Raw genomic sequence first — 22,902 nt, forward strand, 5'->3', positions numbered from 1 at the left:
AAAAGTAGGAAGCCTAACAGGGAAAACAGTTGAGTGTATTAGTTTTTAAAGCTGCATGGGTGATTTTTCAAGGCTGTATCAATGAACAGGGACTAACAGAGACAGCAGGTTGAGCAATCTGCTTTAATATCCTGTTGTTGTCCTTTAAACTGCTACTCAGTGTGCAGCCATCCTGGAATTCAGCCAGCAGATATACTTCTGTCAAGAGACTGAAGTACATATCTGATTTGTTTTTGCCCAATCTGAAAACACAAACTAAAATGAAATAAGTACAAAAAACTACAGAAAGTTATAAACCATGGAGTTGTGCACACCTAGACATGGAGTTTACTTTTATAACTAGTTACAATCCTAAAAGGATTTCAGGTATAAATGGCACCTTTTAAGACATGTGCCTTATATTGTAGTCATTGTTTACTGACTGCTTGTAAGGCTAGATGGCATTCAAATTATAACAAGTTTCATAGAAAATGACCAGTTTGTGAATGTGGAAAACAGAAGACTTCTTGAACAACACAGAGGTCCCCACTAGTTTGCTTCCCATGACACACATGTGGAAGACGCAGCTGAGAATCTTGTACAAACATTGGTTGCAGTGACACAAGACTTTTTAAAATCTTTACCTGCACCTGCTACAGCAAAAGAAAGCTTGCAAAATGTTCAGACGTACCTGTTTTACCTGTATATTAAAGGTATATTCTCATTTATTTACTTGTCCAAAATTCCATACTGGAAAGTAATGAAACCTTTTTTAACCCCAAAGAAAGAGAAAAAATGTGCTCTTGTTTCACTGAAGGCCTGGTAGCCTTATAAAACAGCATTGAAACCTAGAAATAGTAATATCTAAGTGCAAGTGCTCATAAATGCAGTATTTGAAAACATATACAGGTGTGCAGTTGAACCAAACACATTCCTAAACCGCAGCTCACCTAGAGAGCTCTCAGCATAAGAAGAGGGGGTGTAGTATCTTAGGTGCTAAGTGATTATTATAAACTGTGAATACCTGCTAAAAATCTTGAACCCTTCACAGTGAAGTACACTGAATATGAAACCAGTTAAAAGCTTGTATACAGCGTCCTTTCATCACATCTAATGTCTGCATCCATCTCAAGAAGGTCCAATACAGAACTGATAACTAGGAGAACTAACAAGCTAGCATATCTCTCCATTGTAATGCATAGTGGAAATGAACAGAGAGACTGAAAACGTGTCAGTTAGAAAAAATACTTCAATAGCAGAAGTGAGTAAAGCTGCTGGCAGTTTGTACATCTGCATGGCAGGCAGTAACCCTCAGCAACATCTCCCGGACAGCAGATCAATTTAAAAAGAAGTTATGTACTCACCATAATCTTCCATGTTTGTTGTCCAGTATCTCGCCTTCATTCTTGCTGGTTGGGTTCAGAGCTGAAACTCTGCTCCGACTCGGCCATATACCAAAGCTTGAGAGCTTCTACTGGCTCGAGGCTATAACCTATCCCATGGTGCTTAGCAGCTGTCCCCCAGATCTCATTTGAGGGAGAGAGCTCCCTGTGATATGTTTAATATACAGAAAGAGAAAATATATGAAATATATTGGTCATAAAGGTAAAAGGAAGGCAAGATGGGAATCAGACCATATTTGCCAATTGTAAAACAATTCCTCTACATCTTCCAGGTGGGGGGGGTGGCTGGGTGGGATACAAGAATGAAGGCAAGATACTGGACAACAAACACGGAACATTATGGTGAGCTTGCTGGTTGGGACAGAGTCCTCAGCACCTTTCTCTTGGGTGGTTCAAGTGAATAAACTCTTCAGGACAGTGGAACCAAAAGATGCCCTGTTCCAGGAGGCCACATCTACTTTGTAATGAGAAATAAAGGTGTGAGGATTAACCCATGTAGCAGCAGCACAAATTGAATCCAATGGAAGTCTGGATTGAAAGGCAATGGAAGTAGACACTGCTTTAGTTGAATGTCCTTTCACTTTCCCTGGTGGTTCTTTATTATAAGTGTGATAAACATATTTGATAGTCTCAGTAAGTCATTTGGACAAAGTAACTTTTGAGACTGCCCGGACTTTTTTTGTTTCTGAATAGGACACAAACAATTGATCTGATTTTCTGAAATCTTTCATCCTGTGTAAATAAAAACACAGTTGTCTATGTACATCCAATTGGTGAAGCTTATATTCTGCCTTGGTACTATAATTAGGAATAAATACAGGCAATTCCATAGATTGTACTCATTATAAAACAATTTTGGGCTATGATGCTTAGGGATAGAGATTTAAGCTTACTTTTACCTAAACATGTTATAGCCTCTTATAACAGAGCTAGGAACTTAATGGACATGGTAGTGCATAACCATTTTGAGTTGCCTAATGTTAATTTGGATAGAGAAATGATCCCTATTAGAGGTACGTTCCCTTGTAAGAAGTGTTCTATATGTAAATATATTGTCAATTCTTTTACAAGCATTAATGGATGTCTTTTTACCAGCAGGAGGAATTTTGATTGTAATACTACAGGTGTTGCCTATGCTTTGAAACGTGGATGTAATAAGTTTTATGTTGGGGAAACTAGTAGAAGTTTCAAAGTATGCTTTCAATTACATGTGAGGTATATTAAAAATGTGAAAATGGATAGTCCTTTGGGTAACCACTTTTCTGAGTTTCACAATTCTAATCCTGAAGGAATTTGTGGTTGTATTTTTGAAAAAGTGGAAATATCGATGGGCGAAAATATAAGTTTAAAAGATAAACTTTTGATAAAAGAAACATTGTATATCCTAAAATGTAACACTTTGGAACCTCTAGGGTTAAATAAAGAATGTAATTGGAAATATGTAATCTAATTAACTCATTAGCAGTGGGATGGACTATTACGTTTTTATTGGATTTGTGTATTTAAACTTTTTTTTTGGAAGTGTTTTTTACTCTGTGAAGGCTTTGGAGCCGAGGAGCTAAGTGCAATAAATTTATTTATCTGCATTTCATCAGTGATTTGTGGCTGTTGTCGCTTGTGGTATTACTTATTTTATTTCTTTTTCATGATACTGGCGAATTCTATAGATTGATTTAAATTTGTTTCAGAACAGACTTTTTGGTAAGAAAGAGGGATTTGTTCCGAGGGAAACTCTATCGTTGTGGAAGATCAAATAGGGAGGACGGATGGATAAGGCTTGCAACTCTGAAACCCTCTTAGCTGAGGTAACTGCTGTTAGAAAGCGTTTTCTCCAGGACAAACATTTTAAAGAACACAAGGATGCTGGTTTGAAGGGGGGAAGAATCAATGCTGATAATACTAAATTTAGATCCCATGGGGGAGGAGGTTCTCTTACAGGAGATCTTAACAGAAAAGTACCCCTGAGGAAGGCCTTGCATAACTTGTGGGACATTATACTGGATCCAAGTTCCCTCACATGATAACTGGACATAGCGGCTAGTTGAACTTGAATAGTGGCTGCCGCTGCTCCTTGACTAAAAATTTCTGTTAGGAATTCCAAAATTGCAGGTACAGGGGCTGTAAAGGGATCTATGTGTTTTTTTGTCCACCCATCAAGAGAACCTCTTCCATTTGCTTGTGTAAAGTTTCCTAGTTATCTTTTTGTGTGAGGAGAACAAAATGTGGCATACTGCAGGGGATATTTCTGGAAGCCTGGCTAAGATTGGAAGTGGGGAAACCAAGCTGTCAGCTTGAGGCTCTGAAGGGCAGAATGGAGCGTGCCTGACTGATGCATCAGAAGATCCAGCACTGGGTCCAGGATCCGTGGGTCCTCCTGAAGGTGGGGCCCAAGGAAAGGGAACCAAATCTGATGAAGCCAGTATGGAGCAATGAGAATTAACCTGTGACTCAATGACTTGGCTTTCTGAACAACTTTTGGAATCAAAGGAAATGGGGGAAAAGCACAGAGAAGTCCCGGGGGCCAATCATGGGCGAGTGCATCCCTTGGTGACTCTCCCATAGGGAAAATGAGGGCAAAGTAGTTGCTGTGTTTGGCATTGAAGGGAGGGGCAAAAAAGGTTGCAGCAAGGCTGGACCCATTAGTGAAAAATTTGATTTGCAACTTCCTGATTCAGGGACCACTCGTGAGGCACAGGAATCGCTCAGCTTAGCCTGTCTGCTATGACGTTGGATTTCCCCGGGATGTGCATTGCCGTCAGAAAGCGTTGAGAAGATATCACTCAATGCCAAACTCTCTGGGCCTCTCGACATAGGGGATAGGATCTGGAACCCCCCCTGTTTGTTGCTGTACCATAGCACCAACGTATTGTCTGCCTGAATTGCAATAGTCACCGTAGGAAGAGAGTTCTGAACTGCTTGCAACGCCAGAAGCACTGCCCTCATCTCTAGGATATTGTTGTGCAAATGGTACTCATGATCTTTCCAAAGCCCTTGGACCGTCTGTCCCAGATAATGCCCCCCCCCACCCTATTTCAGATGCATCTGTGGTTACTGTAGCGACAGGTTGGCGAAGTACAAACGGTCTGCCCATTGTTACCTCAGTGGACTGGATCCACCAAAGCAGGTCCCTCTTGCAGGAGTCTGTAATGAGAATCTCGGGAGACATGGATAACTCCTGCATGGACCATTGAGCGAAGAGTAGCCACTGCAATATTCACATGTGAAGTCGTGCCAGGGGAACTAGTGTTATTGACCCTATATTGCCATAGAGCCTTGGACCTTGAGGGCAAATCTTGCCTGTACTTTTTTCTTGTTGAGTAATATAAGCACTTGACTGTGTAATGTTTGAATCCTTTCTTGAGGCAGTTTTGCCAACATGTCGTTTGTGTTTAAATCTGCACCTATGAAGGTAATACGCTGTGATGGCAACAACGCAGATTTTTCTGCATTTATAGTAATGCCTAGTTTTGAGAATATATGGATGGTGTAGTCCCTGGCTTTGACTAGTAGCTGCTTGGTGGTGGCAGTTAGGAGCCAGTCGTCTACGTATGGAAACATCTGGAATCCTTGATGTCTCAGAGGAGCCGTGACTACTGCCATGCATTTAGTAAACACTCTCGGGGCTGTGGTGAGTCCAAAGGGCAGAGCTCTGAACTGGTAATGACTGGCTCACAGCCAGAAGTGTAGAAATCTTCTGGAGTGCCTGTCCATCTTTATGTAGTAGTATGCGTCCTGAAGATCTAATGAGCACATACAACTGTCTTGTCCCAGAAATGGGAGTATAGACTGCAGTGTTACGATCCAGAAATGTGACTTCTTCACTGACTTATTTAGTCTGCTGAGATCCAATATGGGTCTCCAGTCCCCTGCTTTTTTGGAACTAAAAAGAACCTTGAATAAATTCTGGATCCTAGCTGGTCTATGGAGACTTCTTGGATGACTCTTTTTTTCTAGCAACGTTTGAATTTCTAGTATTGCTTAATCCCTTTGACCAGGTGGAATGTCTGGGATAAACTTTGAAGGACGAGGTGAACAGTGAAAGGGAATGTTGTAACCCCTGGATATAATGGACTGTACCAATTTGCCTTGAGTCAAATTCAGCCAGGCTTCTGGGTACATTGATAGCCTCCCCCCGACTGCCTCCAGAGGTGGACAGTTGGGCCTCCTTTCAGGAGCACTGGAAGGGCTGACCAGAGAAAGTATCTCTGTCACCCTGGTTCTGCAGATCCCCTCTGCTGCATGGATGGTGCCTTCCATTGTTATTTCCCTCTCTGCCCCTGGGGGAAGGATCATCATGAGCATCAGATAAGGCTCCTTTGGACTTCTGGAACCACATCTTTCTGCTCTTCCGACCTTTAGAATAAGGTCTGGTAGGGGAGGAAAAATGGACTCCAACGGCAGACAGAGTCTTACCATCTTGTTGGCTCCTAGTGAGAGTTTCTTCCACTTTCTGCCTGAACAAGGATGAGCCATCAAAGGGGGTGTCAATGAAGGAAAATCTGAAGGGTTCAGCAAACTCACAAAGGTGCATCCAATAATGTCTCTGAAGAGCTATTCCTGTGCCTGCTGCCTGCTCACTCCATCAGCTGCATAAGAAATGAGGCGCATGGAGGCATTAGTGATGGAGGTTAAGGTTGCAAGCTGAGAATTAATCTTATCCAATAAATCCTGGGCTGTAGCACCATGTAGGGTATCTCCCAGCTCTTTTAGGAGATTCCTCTGAAGTCGGGTGAAATGTGGGGAAGGCTACAGAATCCTAAAAGGCCAAAATCCTGAAAGTTCAAAATCCTCAAAACCCACAGGATACCAACACTTACTATATTCCAGCACAAGTACATACAGAAGCAAATAAAACACAAACCATATTACTCTTCTCCAAGTATAAGCAGGGGGGGCAAGCACCCCTGCACACCCCCTGCTACTTAAATATATCAGCTCTGAGAATGCACTTAGTGTACTGAAGTGCAATCTTGGAGTTGTTATATTTAAGTATCAGGTGGTGTGGGGGGTGCAGGGGGCTTGCCCTCTGCATATAGTTGAAGGGTAATATGTTTCTGTATGTACTTGTGCTGAAATATAGTAAGTGTCGGTATCCATTGTGTTTTCAAGATTTTGAATTTTCAGGATTTTGGCCTTTCAGGATTCTGTAGTGCTTCTGAAATGTGACAAATAATTCAGCAACCACAAGGTAAAGGCCACTGAGGAGAAAGTATGCTTCCTGTACCTGTCAATCATGTGAGACTCCTTGTTCGGTGGATGGACAGATGCAGAAGTCTCAGCTAACTCCTTCTTTGTGGCCACAGCCACCACCATCGCATCTAATGGAACTCCCTTAGTTAGATACTGCCTGTCCTCTGGGGCCATAATAAATTTATTTGGCCTCTGTAAAACGGGGTACACTGATTCTGGAGAGTCCCACACCTTCCGACTCACTACACCCAGGAAAGGATCAAAAGGTGGAGACACCCAAGAGGTGGAGGGGTGAGAGCCAAATGCCTCCAGGTATACTTCTTCAGAAGGGGAAAGGGACTTACAGACGCCCCTCTGCTTAAAGATCTCTAGGACGTCTGAAAAAGAGACATCCTCAGGGAGCAACCATGGGGACCCTTCTGAATCCTCCAAGTCAATATCAGAAGTGACAGACTCAGGGGAGTCTACTTGCTTCCTCTTACACTCTCTCTTCTGAGGGACCTCCTGGGGGGATGTTTCGGGGAGGTATCAGAAGAGGAGATTCCACCTATTGGGGTTTCCTGGGGCATTGACTCTCTACTCTGGGGGTGATGGAGGGATGATGAAGAGATGTACACTGGCCCTTTTGGGGTAAGAGAGGCTGGAGCCAAAGGTGGAGCAGACTCAGTGGAGAGCACACTCTGCAACACCTCAAAGACACCGCAATCCTGGGCTGAAAGAGACTCTGGTCCTGAGGGGCCAGGAGATCTCCCTGGCACCAAGAAGGGTGGCTCCAAGGCTTATGTGGGAGCCAAACTCACCTGATCAAAAACGCCGAGTGAGAGAGCTGGGTCAGACTCAACTCCCCCCCAGAGCCGACCAGGGAGTGTCGACCCCCAGATCCCTCGATGGATGACAACATCGATGAGATCAGAGCAGACAGAGCCAAGACATCAAGAGCGATTACTGACTCTGCCAGTTCCAGCACAACAACTTCCATACTCTCTGACTCCATACTCATCCGAGTCAGAGGAGAAATCAACGTTATCTGAGGCACAGTTGTCGGCTCCACATTCCGATGGGCTGGGTTCAAGAGAATTTCTGCTAGGGCCTGGGTCCGGAACAACCTCTTCATGACCCGCTCGATATCATTGTCTGATAATCTGGAGGATCGAGAGGACGATTTATGGCTACCTGCCACAGACTGTAACAGAGGAGATTGCGGCACTGAATGAACAGGCTCCAAGGAAGGTGACCGACTCCTTTTTTGGCTTCGCAATGGTTCTGAGGAGACAGATGGAACCATGGGAGGACCAGATTTGTTGGAATTGATAATGTTCGGATCTGGGAATGCTGTATCTTTGAAACTGCTTGACGGTTCAGACACAGGAGCCGATGAAGCAGCCTTTTTCGACTTATCCAGTTTTGAGGTCTGATTACCTTCTTCAACTTTCAACAAGCCCCTTAAAATGAGCTTATTTTTTCTCTCCTGTAAGACCCTGGCACTGAAGCTATGACAAATGGAGCAGGAGTCTTGGAGATGGACTGGTCCTAGACAGTATACACAACTTGTGTGCCCATCCGTTATATTTTCTGAGTGCATGAATAGCACTTTTTAAATCCAGATTGTTTGTGCTCCTTAACAGATTCTTTAGACATGTTTAACTGTCAAAAACTAACACAACAGTAAATTTAGAAACTACTATAAAGATTAGAAGCAAGACAGAAAGTTTTTTTTTTTTTTTACAAGAAAAAACAGAAAGGATAGGGAGGATGAGAAGTCTCTAAATTAAATGACAATCTCCTCCAATCTCTAATTTAAACAGTGACTCCTTAAGGGAGGAAAAGAAGGTAAAAGAATCCTCTAACTGAAATGGATTCTTTAAATAGACAAGGGAAAGAAAGAAAGCAAGGCCCAAAAAGACAGCCACAAAGGAAATATAGCCAAGAATAATACAATCACACAAAAAGGCACTATATAATAAATAACTGGGAAAGGTAAACTAGGATGTGGCAGTAAGTTTTACGAGAAGTTATCCAAAAACCAGAGTATAATACTAAATTTTACTAGCCTAAGCCAGCGAAGACAATCCCAAAGCTTCAAGTGGCAAATGAGATCTGGGGAACAGCCATTAAGCACCATGGGATAGGTTATAGCCTCGAGCCAGTAGAAGTTCTTGAGCTTTGGTATACAGCCGAGTCAGAGCAGAGTTGCAGCTCTGAACCCAACCAGCAAGAATGAAGGTGAGTTAGGACAACATAACATCAGATGCTTAGATCTGTTTTGCATATGTTAAAATCCCTTCAAACTGACATCAGAAAAGCAAGGTAATCTCTCCATCTTCTACACAGTACAGTTTAGTAAGGAATTACATGAACAAATGACTTAACAACAATGGTACACATCAAAGGATTTAACAGTGGCTGACCAGTTATCACCTTTTATATATATATATACATATATATATATATATATATATATATATATATATATATGTACACATATATATATATATATATATATATATATATGGATCTACTATATTTGGTCAAAAATTATTTCAGGCAGCCCACTTCACTGAAACCTCATTTGACTGAAAGCAGATTTGGTCGAATTACATTTGGTCGAAAATGGTATTTAACCCCTGCCCCACTGCAGTGCGACCCTGGAGTGAGAATATTCAGCAGGGGGGACGACATAATTGCAGTTTATGCACTATTATATACATATGTATTAATTAAAAATACATGAAAACATATAACATCAGTAAAAACTGGTTGCAAAATGTGGGGGGGGCTATGCCCCCCACCCCCCTAACTTTATATTCTCACTCCAGGGTTGCACTGCAGTGGGGCAGGGGCTAAACACCATTTTCAACCAATATATACATATATATGTATGTATATATATATATATATATATATATATATATATATATATATATATATATATATACACACACACACACATATATATATATATATATATATATATATATATATATATATATATTATTTATTATTTACATTTATATATATATATATATATATATATATATATATATATATATATATATATATCTACTTCATATGATCAAGATTCCGGAACAATGAACAATGAACCTCTGATCATCAAAGAACAGAGGATCGCAGTTCTGGAATATCAAACCTGCAAAAAAAAAAAATGTAAGACGTGAAAATTTCTGATTTCATGTTTTTGCAGGTTTGCAAGCCCCCCAGCACCTCCCATACTGCTTGCTACTTAAATATACCAACTCAGAGATTGAACTACAGTGAAGAGAATGATAAAGCTCTTGTTCCACACTGCACTACAATCTCCATTCACAAGGTTCGATATTCCAGACTCTCGATCATATGAAGAGGATCCATATATATATATATATATATATATATATATATATATATATATATATATATATATATATATATATATATATATATATATATATATATATATATATTTTTTTTTTTTTTTTTTTTTTTGATCTATCAGGTAACAAAGATTCTTCTTCACTTTGAGAAAAGAATGGTCTTCACTTCTTCACTGAAGTAATAAAAGATCAGGTATATATACAGTAATAATTTTATACAGTATATGACTACAGAGCTAAGTTCTTATCATTGCAGAAACTGCTCCACATTCCCATGTCAAGTGACTTCTATTACTATAAGCTCAAGGTTAAAAAAGCAATTATGCTGTTAATGTGGAATGTCTATAATGAGAGCTAAAGTTCTTTCTCCTTTTTCTGTCAAAATATGATCCTGACATGTACCTCATATGTTATTTAGAATCCATAGTTTTTAATCTGCATCATGTAGCAGTAACTTTTAATGGTTACTGCATAATGAGGACCTGACCCAATTCACTCTCTTAGAGCAGAGGGACCAGCGGAACTGAATGAGGATTTATATGCCATTGAGTGTTCTACATTTTCTTGTTCCAAGATTGAAGTCAGCATCTAGGACTTAGAGACACGGGGGGGGCATATTTAATGAAAAAGATAACACCAGCAAAAACAGCTCATAAAGTTCAATAGGAGAAAAAGAGAATATCAGGAGCAGTAAAGTCCCAGTGGCCAAAAAATTCCAACGAATAAAAACAAAAATCACTGGAACAAATACGGCAGTAAAATCCGCAAACTTTTAATAGGAACAGAAGGTTAATGCTTTCATGCCCAACAATTAGGCACTTCTTAAGACAAATGTATTAAAAACAACACAGATATTTAGAATACAATCTTTCAATGAAACAATTTATGTTCCTTAAGCAAAGGCTTTAAAGGAACATAACCATTCAAGCCAGGGCTCTTATGTGCTTGTAACTGTACTATCCGTTTAGTCTCAGCTTTTTTCAATGAAATTATTCAAGTCACCATGTCTGTCATTTAATTTAAAACACTGTAGTACTAAAAAACTAAGAGTGACCAACATTATCTTGAATGCATTTAAACAAGGCACTAGTGGGATCTTTATGTCTAATGTACCCCAAATGTTCAAGTAGATGTTCTCTTAGAGTTCTACAAGTCTTCCCCACATAAAAACTATAACAATAATTACATAGGGCAAGACAGACTAATCCACAGGTAGAACAATCAGCATAAAACCTAGGTTTGAATATGTAACCTGTTACCGGATGTTGAAATTCCTTAAATGCTGAAATATAATGACATGCTGCACAATTCCTACAGGCGAAAGTATCCTTCCTATTCAACAATGATGCATCAATCTTCTTATTCACATAGCAAAGTTGTCTTTTTAATGATGACAGGTCTGACAAAACTCCTACCCCTCTTCCTTTTCATACTAGAAGTATCACTCCTATGTGAAAAATATGATTTAGCTGAAGAACGTCTATTGCTAATTACTGCCTCCTTGGCCTCTAGAAAATCATTAGGTGAATAACCACATTGAATTAATTCATTCTCAAGGGTTCCGACTGCCTGCTGAAACCCATTTTCTTTAGTGTGTAACCTAGACATTCTATATGCTTGATTTATGGCAATATTCTTAAAAACAAACCCAGAATGCATACTATTGCGATGCAAAAGTGTATTCCTTCTACAGGCTTTCCTATACAAAGATGTATGTAAACATCCATCCTGAAATTTTTATACAAATGAACATCAAGAAAATCCACAGATTTGGTTTGTGCATTCATGGTAAACCGTAAATAACTAGTAGTGGATTCATAAAGTTGTCAAGGAGGGTCCATCCAAGTATCAGCTTTGCACATTTCTTCTTTTATCTAAATCTTACACATATAACTAATGCATAAGTTCATCTAGCACTCTGCAAATTGTCCATATTGCCCGGCCAACATCTCAACTCCTTCAGCTCCTATACAGTGCAGACTTTTGCCACCAGTACCTAAAACACTCATTCCGAATAACATCACAACAACCACCCAATCAATACAAACTGAGTTTAAACAATAACTCCTTATCAAGCTAAACTCACCACCAAACCACATTATTCCTCATTCATTGTGTCTTCTTTTGCCCACTTAATCCAATTCAGTATCACTGGGCACAAGTTAGAAGAATTAATCCCATATTGTTTAACCTTCATCTCAGTGGTTTAAATAGCCACTCAGACATATTTATCTCACCATTACTGTGACTCTCAACTACGAATCCCAAAATATTGTTCAGTGCTAACAAAAAAATGTTGTCTTTTCTTCTTATGTCCCAAATTACATTCTTATGAACAATAAGTTATGCTCAAATGACAACCCCTTCACACATTTACATTTAGCTATAAATCTTACCTTCTATCCTACATTTCCAAAAATTCAAATCAGTTTACAAAGGGTACCACAATATCACTGTAACACACACAAATCCAACAGATTTTGTGATGAGATGCACAATAATCCATTCAACAAGCTTCTAATGACTTGATCTCATCTTCTTCTTCAACGTACCGATATAATGAACATTCCATGTAATACTGCCCACAGACGTTGCCAGAATATCTGTAATAAAATTAGAGTGAGTCATGCCTGGATACAACATTACTTACCACACATACCAGCCATGAAGAAAATCTGTCTCAAACCCTATTTGTTTGTTTCTTTCAGCTTTTCCCGGTTAGGGGTCGCCACAGCGGAACTCCAGTCCACTAATGATTGGCAGTAGATTTTGGTGTGCTGGCTTGCCAGGCCTAACGCACAACCTTCAATGAAGGAACACCCATTCACGCATGTCATCACACAGAAGACGCTCTGAGAATTGAACGGGCAACGTCTAACTGTGAGGTGACAACGCTACTGCAGCACCACCACCGCAGTTGTCTCGCACCCTATATTATATGGAATTAAATAATTTGTCCCACTAATCACATATTCCACAGACAGGCTATGAAAAAGGGACAGGAGGTATTACTGTACTATGTAAGAAAATTTGTATTGTACCCTTATTAAGGATTGCAAAACAACATAAGAATGTGAGTCTATTTTCATAATAGAATAAAAGGGCACATTACTTAATATAATATGTCTATACATAACACTAAAAGTTTCCCCAAAAGTAGTAGGAGATCCTCCCCAATGGCCTTTCACTAACAAATTCTGAGATTCTCTGCATAGAGATAACAGCATTGACTGGATCCATAACAATAATAATAATAACAATAGTAATAATAATAATAATAATAATCCATTCTCTTATCCAAAGTAGCCCTTCTCTGCCATTTTTACTCTCATACAACTGCAGTAAAGCAGCCTACAACGAAGAATCCACTCTTGACTGGATTCCTTCTTCCAAACCTAACAATGTGAAATCAGCAGGAACCATGTCTGACTGCACTGTTGGTTGCATACCAACTTTCATAATCTAGTAAGCACATAAAATAATATGAAAACTATCAACTATGAAGGTCCAATATTGCAACAAATTGACATGAAAAGAGTGAACTAAAAGCAATATCCATTCTTTAGATCATGCACTGTGTTGTTTCAATATCTCTCCATTAACTGTTATGAACACAACATTGTCGCTGTCTGTAAATTTAAACTAGAACGCATACTGTATCCCTGGATCAAAATTGACAAAGCAAATAGGGTATGGAAACAATATTATAATTCATATCACCAGCAGTCCTCTCATATGTGGTTTCTAGGCTGTCGGCCCAAGATACATTTTAAGCCTAATTAAGCTTACCCCAAACTTAGAATTTTGCTGACATGTGCTAATACCCCAAGGAATACAGAGGTTATGATATAGGCTTGTACACCTCAAGCATTCACAGGCTGCAGCTGTCCATTAGGGATATATGTGTCAAATGAGAGTTAAATTTGCAATTTCCCATCTATTTATCCAAGTTACATTTGAACAAAGTTAGGGATGAGCCTTGCTTCATATGGATGGGAAGCCTGTTCCACTGAAGGCATAATCCTTGAGAAAACATGTCCCTTTGTATTGCAGACAAGGTCTGGGTCCTTAGAACAGGTATGTCTAATTCTATATGTTTTGTGAATGCGTAGCAAATTCCATCAGTGATCGATCAGAGGATGCCTTATAGGCCGGGCACAGATCACTGTGCAGCAGTCTGTAGAAGACAGAGTACAGGGATAGAGCTTTGTGAAGGTCTGCATAGGACTTACTGTCTATTCCCTGAATTCTTTTTGAGTTACCTATGTGTTCTCTCAATCTGTTACAAATGACTGGTCATGTACATGCTGAAGGATGCATCTTACTCAATGACTAGTCTGATGAGAGCCACGTACAGCAGAACAATGACATCCTTGGACCTGGATGCCATGCTCTTATAAGTTGTACAACACAGAATGATTTTCTCAGCACAGTAGACATGGTGGTCAAAGGTCAGATTACTGCTTGCACCCCAAATGACCTGTGTTCAACTAGTGGTTGGATCAGGCAGGTGAGGATAGGAGTGAGCAGCCAAAGCCATTTTGGCCAGCATGGAGAAAGGGAGGCAGCTCAGCTCACTGCATTAGTCACAACTGCAACAAGGAGGCTATTTTGACCACACTGCATAGCACTCAGCTACATTGCAAGGAGATGGCACTTGCATGGCTGCATGCATGAACCTCCTGAAAGCAGCAACTGCGGAGTGCACAAGCTGCTGAGGGTGGTGGTCAAAGGGGGCAGGACTTTCAGATTGGCCTGCTCCCTAACAACTGACATTCACCTCCACTGAGGAAGGAATGAATCACAGGGCTCTTGCCCCACTGGAGGAATAAATAAGTCAACTGGGAGCAGGAAGAGGAAGTTGCTGGTCATGTCCTATAGACCAACCCAAGAAAGTGTAAAATTTGAAGTTCACTTTGATCTTCACATTATAAGCACTTAGAATGGTCCATACTGCAAAATGCTTTCTGAATAAGGATTTCAGACTCTCAGATCCTCTTTAGTTTCAGCAGTATCTGTGCTAAAATTTCCCTTTGTCCACATAAATATTATCATTCACCTTCTTTTCAAAATCTGAAATCAGTCTACCATAAAACTGCCATATTCAGAGTAAATACACAAATTGGCAACCAACTTTCAGAAGAATTAGGCCAGCTCCACTGGCATAGAGTGGTAAAGAACTGACTTTAGTGGCCCAGGCACCTACTGGAACTGTTAAGCGTGCAGGAGAGAAGTGAAGCAGCTTGTCTAACCACGCCTCTCTTCAGAGGGAGGCTGTGACATGCTTGCCTGAAGTACTTTTTCCCACTGTAGCATCTGATGGAGACCAGAGACCAGAAGTAAGCTATGGCTTTAAAGGGATGAGGCAGTCAAGATGTATTGTGTTATTTGTGACAGCTGAAGCCACAACCTCATGGATACCCACTACATACCATGCTCTAGGGTTGATTACTGGGCATGAGCCATGGGGTGAGGTATAGAAAAAAACACTACCTTCAGAGATGAAGGCACCACTTTTCAAGACACAGATTCTTGCCTTGAGAAGAACGGGTTTGTCATAGAACTCTCAGGCAGCAAAAGGGGCCTACACAGCTGGCACCACGAGGGAGGCTTTTAACCTTGGGGAGGACAAAATTAAGAGCAAAAAAAAATTGCAAGCTCTAAAAACTATATACTGGCCTTCACTTGCGAATAAAAGTCAAACAATGCAGCTAAAACCTAACACATAAAATATTGTTTAAAGGTTTCTGTCACTGTTTTCTAAGATCAATCCAAAAAGAATGCTTACTCAGACTCCAAGACTCTCTTACACTGCAGGTTCTGGTGTCAAGTGGTCATACTGATGCCACCTTTACTTTCCATATTGCTAAACTATTTTCAAAACATTGGGTGCAACTCAATATAATGAACGTGGATTTAAAAAGTATAAAACAATGACAATTACTCAGTAAGTCTAAAGTTTGGTGAAACAGCAAACCACTGAACAGCACTAACCAAAACTAACTAAAATAAAAGTATAAAATAAACAGCACAGATTCAAACCTGCCCTTTGCAAGGCACAAACCCTTTTCATTCCTCACAACCATCAAGTTTAATATTACAACTCTGAAGCTGCACCACATATGAAGTGGGGTCTTTTCCATTTTCTTTACTGTTGTCCAACATCAGAATTATAATACTAAACTAAGTAAATCACTTCAGTTATCAGCACATTACGTCACAGAACTTTGGAAAAGTTAAAATTCTGAATAAATTTTGTAAAGCTGTTTTTTTTTCCCAACAAGGTATTAAACATTTCTTTCTTGCTAATCAATGACTTGAATGAATAATATTTTCTGAACAGAGATTCTCCTAACAAGGTGCCCCTAAAACTGCTAATGTCATTGAACTTGGAACTATTGTACAACTTTTTGAACCACAGTGCCTGTACATGTGAAATTGCTTAACTTTCAAATATAACCTTTATCATTTGTTAAGAGGTTTTCTAGACTGTATTCATGTTTATCACAGACCTTCTCCTATTTTTACCTTCTTCTGAATCCTAAAAATCCAAATGCTTTCACTCATAGTTCTCTTAGGGCTGTTCTCTTTTTCCCTCCATTACTTGCAGGTTTCTCTTACACCACCTTCCCTCCCAATTCTCTTCCATGCCCTTCATATCGCAGTCTTTGTCTTCTGCTCCCACCATTTATCTTACCATTGCACTTGGTTCCATGCTGTAACACTTCACTCTCCAATCATACAAACAGGAAAGAACATTTACTACACAATCAATATTCTCTAGGGAATAGTTGGATCAGTCACTGAAGTTTGTGACTGGTCCTGCGACTTTCAAATGGGCAATTCTTTATGAACTATTATGCAGTCTCAATGCACAGGGGAGAATGAATATAAAGTAAGTACAAGGTAATAAGAACTTGCAATCTGCCTGGAAATCAGCCTCTTAACAAATCATAGGCAGGCTTTATGATAAAATAGGTTACAACAGAAATACAACTGTTAAGTAAGTAGTACACATGAAAACCTTTTTACCTGCCCCCCTCCCCTTATCGCTAGGGAAAATGTCATCACTGCCCTCTCAAAGACAAAAATACAGCCTCCATGGGATTTGATAATATCCCAGGCTGCATCCTACATGAACTCAGGCATGAACTTGCAGCATCATTAGGCACCCTATTCAACCAAAGCCAGAGTACCGGCTTTGTCCCATCTGTATGGAGGACATATACTGTCATTCCTTTACACAAAGATGGAGCATCCACCAATCTGGGAAATTATAGACCCATCAGCCTAACTAGCCTGATCTGCAAGGCCATGGAAAGGATTATCATTGACCTCATTAACAGGGACATTGGCAACCTCCAAACACTCGCAACCCCACACAGTTTGGCTTTATCAAGTGGAGGTCATGTCTGTTAAATCTGGTCAGCTTCTTTGAGACAGTCACCAAAGCCATGGATGAGGGAAAGATGGTGCACAGTGCCTACCAGGACCTGGCCAAAGTCTTTGACACTATTCTCCACTCGGGCATAACAGATAAACTCTCTCAACTAGGCATCAATCCATATGTTACCAGATGGGTAGCAAACTGGCTCACTGATGGAACCCTCCTAATCAAAATAGGAGAAGCCACCGCAAGCAGTAGAGCCATAACAAGCAGCATACCCCAGGGATTAGTCTTGGGGCCTCTTTTATTTGGAATATACTTCTATAAGGTGCAGGCCAAAACCAGTGGGCTATGGCTGACCAAGTCTGCAGATTACTGCAAGCTGGGTGTGGTCATCAATTCCCCAAGTGATGTGGATGTCCTCCAAGAGGGTTTCAAACAAATGAGTAGTGCCAGAAACATGGCCTCAAGTTGAATGCCAAAAAATGCATCATCATCCCGTTTGGGGAGAGTGACATCCCCACATATTATCACATTAATAATAATGTCCTAACCATGCAATCAGTCAGGAGGGATTTGGACACCCAGGTTGATAGCAACCTGACTTTTGATCACCATGATGCTTCCATTGTATGGAAAGCTTTCTACATGGCCCACCTCACACATAAGGGTATCTCATCCAGGGATAAGGAGGTCATAACATCCTTGTATTCTTCCCTTATAAGGCCAGTTGAGTACAATGCCCCCTTCGGCATGTACCTCACAAAGCATATGTAGCAGCTGGAGACACCACACAGGTTCCTCATCAGGAAAATCCAGGGCCTCAAACATCTACCCTACATAGACAGGCTAAAAGCCCTGTCCCTCTACTCAGTTTCATACAGACTCCTCAAAGGTAACCTCTGTCTGGCAGACAAAGCAATCTCAGATCCTGCCTTCATGGGACTGCTGCATATCTGCAAGTCAAGCTCCACTCAAGTAATCCACATGCACAACCTCAACCTGGTCTGTGACATCAATAAGACTTGTTGGCAGGACAGATTTGTGTCCCAGAGACTCACTCAACTGTGGAATAGGCTCCCTCTCCACATCAAGCAGTGTATTTCATTATCCCTTTTTAAGCGCAACCTCAATAACTGGACTGGAAACAGAAAATACACCCCTGGGATTCCACCTGTACCCCTGCTGGACAGGGGCTTTGGGTGCTGACTTGACTAAACATGGGCTAAACTATTGGCTTGGTTTACAAGGGCCTCATGGCCAACAGCCTTGCAACTTCCTATGATAAGATAATGCTATCATGTCACTTCATGGGTGACAGTGAGATGTGCCTCATCATTGGTACAACAAACTAGTATTTGTATAACAGTACAGTATCGATATTACAGGAAACTGGGAAAATGCTTACAATAACATAGCCCACTCCCAGATAGAGGTATTGGAAAGACGGCTTGATAGTCACCACGTCATAGGTGTTTGACACCATCCCCCACTCTGGCACTAAACTCACTAAACTAGGTATAAATCCCTATGTCACAATATGGGTTGCCAACTTACTTACTGACAGAACGCACACTGTGAAAGTAGCAGATCCCAAATCAGACTTCAGACCAGTGACAAGTGGAGTACCACAGGATTCAGTCCTGGGTCCTCTCCTGTTTGGTATCTACTTCTCTGAAGTACAGGCTAACACAGAAGGTCTTTGGCTAACTAAATTCGCAGATGACTGCAAACTAGGAGCCATAATCAAAACTTCTAACAATGTGGACATCCTACAAAAGGGCCTCACTGAGACAGATGCCTGGTGTCAAAGCCATGGTCTCAAGCTCAATACCAAAAAGTGCATTGTCATCCCCTTTGGTAAAAACTTTGTACCCATGAACTACCACATAGGCGGTAGTCTACTTAACACTGAAAGTGTGATAAGAGACTTTGAGACACAGGTGGACAGTAGTCTCTCCTTTGATAATCACATCGCCATAGTGGTCAGGAAATCCTTCTATGTGGCACACCTCATCACAAAAGGTTTCTCATCCAGAAAAAAAATAGGTCATTGTTCCCCTCTACTCATCACTCATTAGACCCATTATAGAGTACAATGCCCACTTTGGTATGTACCTCACAAGACATCTACAACAACTGGAAAGGCCGCAGAAATACCTCACAAAGAGGATTACTGGCCTCAAACAGATGCCCTATGCAGACCAACTCAAAAAACTCCAGCTTTACTCCGTCACATATCACCTACTAAGAGGCGATCTCTGCCTAACATACAAAGCTATGTCAAACCCAGAGCTGTTGGACATGCTCCACTTAAAGAAATCCCAATCCCTCCGAGCTGCACACTCTAGGGACCTAAGCCTTGTCACCACAATAAACAGAACATGCTGGAGGGATAGATTCCTGTCCCAGAGACTTCCCATACTCTGGAACAGACTACCTATATATGTCAAACAGAGCTCCTCATTAGCACTCTTCAAGAAAAATCTTGATGACTGGATGGGTAATAGGAAATTTATCCTGGGGATCGCTTCTGTGGTTCTGTTTGACAGGGGCACAGGAAAATAATTTTCTTGGGTGGCGAAAGCCAGGCTACCTTTTTGGCTAGGATTGTATAGGCCTTAGGGCCAATAGCCTAGTACCTACCTATGAACCTACGATAGCCAAGTGGTTGAATATTTGACCTTGTCCAAATCATGCTTTCCGCTAAATTAGTTCTCTTCAGCTGGGGTGTGCCCTTATTTGGAATTGCTGTGACCTCAGAGATGATTAAGTTCATGGGCATGCCCTTATAAAAAAGTGCAGGTCTGAAAATCTTGTCAACTTCATTTTACTAACACAGTTTTCTATAAAACTACTCTGATTTCATGTCATGGACCACAGATGTGATGCTCTGCCTCTCAGTATGATAGTAAGTGTGAGATTTAAAGTGATTAGCTAGTGGTTATTTTTAACAGTTTAACAGACAGAGAGAATTAATAAATGCAGCAAGGAAATGCGAGATACATGTTCTCCCACCGAGAGGGGTCAATGCAGACAGAGATGGGAGGAAACTTCTTAAAGTGTTCCATATTTGGATGGGACAGCCAGAACTTAAAATTAAATAGGATTAAGCTCACTCCCTCATGATTAATATAATTCCAGTCTTGATTACCATTCTAACCATCCTTCACTCCTATAAGCTTTACCTGACATCCATTTAATTGGCCCTCTCTAACTGACAAGCTTTGTTATGTGTACTTGTCATTTGGTGGGCTATCATTCCTGAGTGAATGAGAGAGAGAGAGACAACAGAAAAGTTGTTTTGCTCTTGTGCATTCATCAGCTGCAGCCTTGGATAGTGCTTAACGTAACTTTTGTGCTTGTAGTTGAAATACTAGAGAAGTGTTTGATGACAAAATCTTCTTAACATTTTTCCGTGATTTGTTGACTTTGTGGACTAGTTTGTTAACTTATTTTAGTTTTCTGGGGAGGGAGGGCTTGATGTGCAAGACTTGCACTCTCTCCCTGGTATCAAGCTAACATTATATAAACAGTTAAAAATTAATTGCATCTACACTACAGCCGATTTATTTTTTATGAAAGCTTTCAAAGTCTCTTTTACACAGTGGTCTATTAGAACTTGAACCAGTAAGGAAGTGTGAGGAGTGGGATTAAAAGCATATTAAAGTTGTGTGTGTGTGTGTGTGTGTGTGTGTGTGTGTGTGTGTGTGTGTGTGTGTGTGTGTGTGTGTGTGTGCCACCATGCACTGATGTACATTTAAACTGACTTCTTAATGGAATTAGCTGCTGTGCTTTTGTAGACATTATTGTCAGCAGAGAGAAAAACACAAGTCGATCTACAGATGATGAGAATGTGTGCTTTCAATGAGGATTTATGACTGAGCAAAACCATAACCCAACAGCATGTTCGAAATGGAGAGCCCAGGAGATGGGGACAAGATATAAAAAAGCTCTGTAGAATTACCTTAAAATACCACAAAATAATTTACTTACTGAAAAATGTATAGTCTTACAATTATTTATCTTTTTTTTTTATTTTCCAATTATAAAGTGGTTTCATAAAGGTTTTTCTGCCCAGTTTATTTGGAGACTGAATTATTGACTGAAAATGAGTAATTCTAAAGCCTCTCAGGCTGAAATCCCTTTGAGAAAGGACTTGCAACAAATAAAACCAACTCTACAAGAATTATCTCTGATAATGGATGGATTTCATGACAACATGGAAAACTTAAAAGAAAAGTGTCTCAAACAAGCCAAGGTTTTTAAAGAAATGTTACAACAGCAGAAAACAAAAATTTCTGAAATGGTAAATGCACTAAATGACTTTGATGTCAGACTGAAAGAGGAAGAAACACAAACTGACTTTTTGCTGAAACAAAACACTTGTGTCTTAAACAAAATAGAAGACTTGGAAAACAGAGAAAGGAGATGCAACATAAGATTTTCTGGACTTCCTGAAAAAAAGAAGGTGAGGATTTAATTTCTTTTCTAAACCCCTGGCTTCCTGAAATGCTAAACCTTCAGGAAAGGTTTTCATGTAATATTGAAAGAGCCCATAGACCTATTGGCAAACCCATTCCTTCTTCGTCAACTTCTTATCTTGTCCATTACTATAAAATATGTATCTTATACAGATAACTGATACTTAAAACTGCATGGAGGAAAGCACCGCTGAAATATAAACAAAATCTTATCAGATTTGACAATGATTATTCTTCAAAAACAACAGAATATAGAAAAAACTGTTGGCCAGATGCAAAAGCTTTAAGACAAAATGGTATAAAATCCCAAATTTTATTTCCAGCTAAAATAAAAACACAACTAACTAATGAAAAAAAGAATCTTTAGCACTCTGGAAGAACCATCTACATTTGTTAAACACAACAGCCTGCTACCTACAACAGAAGACATGGATCGGTCCTCTCCTTCCTTAAAAAGATAATCAGAAAAAAAACATAGTCTGATACAAAGAAAAAGAAACAAAAGATGAACACTATTTCAACATCTTCAAGGAAAACCTCAAAGCCTACTAACTCAAAATAATTGCTCTTCCTTTTTAAACTATCAGTCTATTTAAACAAATGCTTATTTGTGTTTAATGTACTGCCTGAAGTTTCAAACTATTTGTGACTTTAACACAGAGACATTTAGTTATGGTAACACATTAATTTAATTCATTTAATTCCTACTTAATAAAATATAAAGTTTCTAGATTCTTAACTCAAATAAATCTAAGTGTTTTTAGTAAATAACATTCTAATTATATACTTTAAATAATATATCATGAAATCTGACAGATTCAAAACTGATCTAATGTGTATGTAAATATGTAGAATTACTTGTTTTCTTCTTTCTCCTCTTTAGAATTGCTTTTATGTTAATTTAGAAAAAATGTGGCATTCCTTGGTCAGAGGTTTTTTAGTCCTAAATGTAGTAATTATATGAGTGTTGTACAGTGTATTGTTTATTGGCACATTTGGAAGGGAAATGCAGGTGAGGTGCTTGGTTTAGAGTCATTTCTTTCTTTCAAAATGTTTGAGCTTTCATCTACTATTTATCATTGATGAAC

This window comes from Protopterus annectens, chromosome 14.part0 (genome assembly GCF_019279795.1).
Source record: "Protopterus annectens isolate FY-2018-M chromosome 14.part0, PAN1.0, whole genome shotgun sequence".
NCBI lineage: Eukaryota > Metazoa > Chordata > Ceratodontiformes > Protopteridae > Protopterus > Protopterus annectens.